General features: G+C 43.1%; 1 pseudogene; it reads left to right on the top strand.

Annotated features, from left to right (window-relative positions):
• The first annotated feature begins 391 nt into the window (after positions 1-391).
• Positions 392-482, top strand: LOC141146446 (U2 spliceosomal RNA; annotated as a pseudogene).
• The last annotated feature ends 5,050 nt before the right edge of the window (positions 483-5,532 follow it).

The raw sequence follows: 5,532 nt of genomic DNA, 5'->3' as shown, positions 1-5,532 counted from the left end.
AGCATTAGCAGTATCCTTCACGAAAACACCTAAACTCAAACATTTATGGGGATGTCCAACTTTTAGCCACATAGGTAGGGGTGATGACTGACAGGTGATGAAGAGGCGATATGTTGCCTCCTCACCACCTGATTTAAACCCATGATTGGGGTGCAATGCACAAGTTTGCAACACAGTAATACGGCAATTAGAGGGTAAAATCAGGTGTGAGGAGGGGACACTGTGCCCGGTGATCTTTGACTTCTCCTGTGTTGTTCAGGTAGATCTCCACCTCTTTAAGGTTGCCTATCCCTGGGTTAGGCCATTCCAAAGCAAATTCAGACATTTTCAAATAAGTGATTGGGAGGTATTGATTTTACGATTACCACGTGATCAGTCTCGGCATTGTCATATCACTTCTTGGCCTTTTGGCTAAGATCAAGTGTTGTATCTGTTCTTATCAGTGATCCGGTGGAGGCGCTGTGCTACTATCCTGACCTAACCAAAGTTGGGGTGGTGGCTATGCAAATCTGCTGGAGTAATGGGGACCTGGAAGGTTAGTATTGGCAGGAACTGAAACCGGAGCGCCTGAACGTAATTGGGGGCCGGGTGTAAGCAATCCCCGAGAAAGGTGGAAGGGTCTATTACCTCCTGGTTTGAGCAGTCTACCTTGTCTGGCCATGGGCTGGGAAGGCAGAGGATACGTGGTGTCTGTGCCCCCTTGGAGTGGTTACCCTAGGGGAGCTCTTAGTAACACTTGGGTGTGGGACCGCACTGTGTGAAAAGAACTCACGGTCACAGTTACCAAAGCTTTTTCTGCACTGCGTCTTTTAGGGCCTGGCCTTTTGGCTAAGACCAGGGGCAATTTTTGCTTACCAGGCCTCAGGGCCTAAGCCAATGCACAATTTGGGCACGCCCCCTTTTTTCATCTTTACTATTTATTTTTCTACGATGTTTGTCACCTTTGACTTTTATGTGTGTTTTTCACAGGATGAAGAGTGTGAGTACTCAGGATTACCATGACATCTAGGGGGAGGATGTGTGGCCTTCTGGTTCCTTCCTCCCCTGCCTCTGGGGGGGTCTCTTTTCGGGAGGGCTCCCCTGACTTAGTGTTTGGGGATGCTTCGGCTGTCCTAGAAGAACGGGGTCTGCCAGGCCTTCTGGCTAGGCAGACCATGTTAAACTTATGTCCCGTTCAGTAGCCTTGTGTGTGTTCACATGCGCATTTTTTGTACACCTACAGATTTTTTTGATATAGGATTTTTGCACCACTGTGGATCATAACAAAAAAAAAAAAAAATTGTCATTAAAAATACGTTAGAACTAGTGCATAAATTCAGCAGCGTCACTTTAAAATTATATATCCAACAAGAAGGTATCCAGAGCACAACCATTACCACCTCCCCCATCATTGTGCTTAAATTTAAAACAAATGTAGCACATCTTCAGGCAGACGGATTGCAATCTCCTGGCTGAATTATAACATTTCATATTGTTTAAATAAGATGCTTAAAGCATGGCCAAAAGTCCAGTTATAGATATCCTCTCAATGTCAAAGGAATGTGATGAATTCAACACAATCCGTGTTTCATATTATAACAGAAAGTAAGAGTATTTTCTCCAAGAGAAGAAATAATTTCCCAGATAAAGTGGAATTTATGCAGTGTTTATAGATTAATAATCCTAAATGTCAGATCTGGTCTTTGGCATTAAAAGGATTTATATCAGTTCTGTTTCCTGCAGATTTATGATAATCAGATTTTATTATCTAATATGAGCCGGGTTTGGCCGCTGCCCTGCTGTTTTTTAAATGAAAGGCTTCATATGAAATATACTGTATGTCATATCACTAGGCGAGTGTTGTTTAACAAAGCTGTCCTGGAAGCATTTTTGAGGAGTCCAGCAGTGTATAGTTTCCAAGTTCTCTTCAGATAATATTCTGGGTATGAACACAGAGCCAACGCCATCTGAAATAAGGATATGTATGCAAAAACTTTCTTTTGTTTTGTTTTTATAGTGTGGGAAAGGGTTTATTTTTTACTGGTAGTGCCCTATTTGAAAGATTCTCCATCACTTTGTCTCAGAGACACAACATGAAGTTGGAAGAAATATCTAATAACTGAGGAGAATGCCTCTCGGAGACAGTTGGCATCGGAACAGGTGTTGCCATTGCAAGGTTTAACCTGACCTCTTATTCAAATGGCAGCTTCATAATTTTGAATTTCTCATCACTTCTTGTCCTCATGACAATGGTCACCAGAACAAATATAGAATGGGAATCCACCTGGTGGGAATACATACAGCAATATAGACCTGATCGGGGTTCTAACTCTTCACCACTCTATCCAACACTAAAGATAACACATTTTGGCCATACATACACATTTATTAATGGAAATAATTCTTAGACCTACATCTAGATAACCACGTTCTGCATCTACTGGACTAATCTGGAACTCCTGCCTGCCTAGTCTACAATTGTTTTTAAGCAGTGGTCTCCAAACTACGGCCCAAGGGCCAAATATGGCCCTTTGCTAGCCTTTATCTGGCCTTTGGGGTACTATTCCTCCCAGTGATATAAGGCACTATTCCTCCCACTGACACCAACAATAGGGTACTATTACTTTCACCGATACCAATGATGGGGTACTATTCCTCCTCCTCCTGATCACTAACCCTGACGCCATGTTTAACCGCTTAAATACAGGGCACTTTTACCCCCTTCCTGCCCTGACCAATTTTCATCTTTCAGTGCAACACTGTACCCATAAGAAATCTGTATTATTTTTTGCACACAAATCTTTCTTTTGGTGGTATTAAATCAACATTGGGTATTTTATTTTTTGCTTACTAACCAAAAAAGATCAAACTTTTTTTTTTTTAATGAATTAAACTGATTCATTCAGTGTCTTTTGTTGTGATTAGCTGTGATTGGCCAATGCTAATCAGATGGGCAGTGATTGGCCCTGTCTGTACCATGTGATCACTGTCACCAATCACAGCTAGCAACATAATTGTATACAATGGTTGGCATGAAAGGAAGCCACCCATTGTTTTCTTTTTTTAAATATGAATTTTTTACTAAGAAAACACATATGGAGGAATTCCACCATCACAACATAGATGTACATGTCATCGAGAAATGAGTACAGAAAGTTTGGGGACATTGCAACTGTCATTATGACATACATCTGTACAAGATCATACATGGAAAAGAAAGTCTACAAGTCATGCACTGTATATTCTTATCAAGTATTTTGAATAAAATTTCAAAAAGTGACAAAATCCTCTCCGTGTTCATTTTTGTTTTATTGACAGTATTAGAGTAGTAGGAAGTGGGGTAGTAAGGGAAAAGAAGGGGGCGGGAGGGAGGAGAGAAGGAGAAGGGAGGGGGGTGGAGACAGGGCGAGGCAGGGAGTGGACGACACCACTCTAGGCTAAAGGAATGTTATGTTATGTCCCTAGTAGGGATGTCCCTTCATCAGAGTAAATTAAAATATTCCAAGGACTCCAGGTCCTTGTGTATTTCTCTTGCTTGTGTTGCGCGGTAAGGATCAGATCTTCCATTTTTTTTGTTTCTTCTACTTTTCTCAGCCAGCACCCAACAGATGGGGGACACTGCTGCTTCCAGTAAAGGGGTCTTGGCTGCGTTTAATAAGTGACGTAACAATGATTTTTTGTAGGATTTGATTGGGATCTTCGATAAGTGTAGTAGAAAGAAAGACGCGTCTTCCAATATTTCATATTCTGTGAATGTTTGTGTAATACGTCGAACTTCTGTCCAGAAATTCGTCAATCTTGGGCAGGACCAGAAAATATATAACAATGAACCTTCGTCTTCTCCGCACCGCCAACAGCGGTCCGAGGAAGTAGGGAAGCATTTATGTAACCTGGTGGGTGTGGGGTACCATCTGGCGAAGATTTTAAAATTTGTTTCCTGCATTTTGGTGCATAAGGAGGATTTGATGGCAAAGGTAATGATACGATGTTTCTGTGTTTCTGAGAAATTCCGGTTGAGGTCAGCCTCCCATCTTTCCAAGCACTGTAGGCTTGATTGCTTAGGGGGCGAGTTTAAAAGAGAGTACATTTGTGAGAGAGTCTGTGATATTGGCCGGTCCCCGCGCAGTGTTCCTCAAAAGTCGTCAGTGGGCGGGAGAAGGCTTGTGGGTCAGGGATAGATTGTAGGAAGTGGTGTAATTGTGCCGCCTTCCAAAAGGGAAGGTGGTAGCTACCCGACGCGTCGGTCAATTCCACAAGGGTCGTCCAGTGACCCACCGTCACAAACTTGGAGGCCTGTTCCCATCCCAGGTCCCTCAAACTTGAGTATTCCGTCTGGTGCAGACCAGGTGTGAAGTTTGGATGTCCGAGAATCGGAAAAAGTGGTGAAGTCTTTGACGGCAACAGTGTTTGTGTGGCTACGTGAGAGCTCTGTTTTAACATAGTCCCGATCAATGGGTGGGATTTTGATCTCAGGGGCAAGGATTTGTAACACCAGAGTACACTTTTTAGAGGATAGTGGTTTGAGATTGTTCTATATATGTCCAAAGCTTATGTGTTCCGTTTCGTCTCCAGTCTAAGACTCTGCCTAAGTGAGTAGCCTGGTAGTATCATCGGATTTCTGGTACCGCTAGGCCTCCATTCTGTTTGGGTAGTGACATTTGGATTTTGTTCAATCTAGGTTTTTTTGGGCCCAGATGAAGTCAGTGAAGAGGGCTTGTACTTGTTTGAGGAAAGATGTAGGCATCTGAATGGGAAGGGCTTGGAACAGGTAGAGGAATTTGGGAAGGATACACATTTTTATCAGGTTGCATCTGCCGAACTAAGAGTGTAATCCTTTGTGCCAGGTGTCTAGCAAGTTTCGGGTCTTTGTCAGTAGTGGGGGGAAGTTAAGAGCAAATGTGCGTGATATGTCTGATGGGATAAGTGTCCCTAGGTATTTGAGGGCTTAATTCGTCCACCTAAAGTGGAAGTTTGACTGGATGGTTGATATAGAGTGGAGAGGGACAGCTACACCCTCTGATTTAGTGAAGTTTATTTTTAGGTTTGAAATGGCTCCATATGTGTCGAATTCCTTCATTAGGTTCGGTAAGGAGGTTATTGGGTTCCTCAGGGAGAAGAGTAGATCGTCTGCATATGCAGAGACTTTAGACTGGGAGTCTCCAACTAGGAGTCCTTGTATGTTGGGATTCAATCTTATTTTACATAAAAATGGTTCCAGGGAGAGGGCAAAAAGGAGGGGGGATAGTGGGCATCCCTGTCTCGTGCCTTTTACAATAGGGAAAGGATCGGATAGCAGTCCGTTCACTTTCACCTGAGCTGTAGGGTTAGAGTAGATTCTACCTATCCAATTCAGCAACCACTCTCCCACTCCAATGTGGCAGAGGACAGAGAACATAAAGTTCCAGTTCACTCTGTCACATGCTTTTTCGGCATCTGTACTAACAAAGACACATGGGGTACGGCTAATGTTTACTATGTGGACGAGGTTCAGCACCTTAATGGTGTTGTCCCTCGCCTCCCTTGTAGGGATAAAGCCTACCTGGTCTAGATGTG

The sequence above is a fragment of the Aquarana catesbeiana genome, linkage group LG05 (genome assembly GCF_042186555.1).
Source record: "Aquarana catesbeiana isolate 2022-GZ linkage group LG05, ASM4218655v1, whole genome shotgun sequence".
NCBI lineage: Eukaryota > Metazoa > Chordata > Amphibia > Anura > Ranidae > Aquarana > Aquarana catesbeiana.
This window is presented reverse-complemented; position numbering and strand designations above follow the sequence as displayed.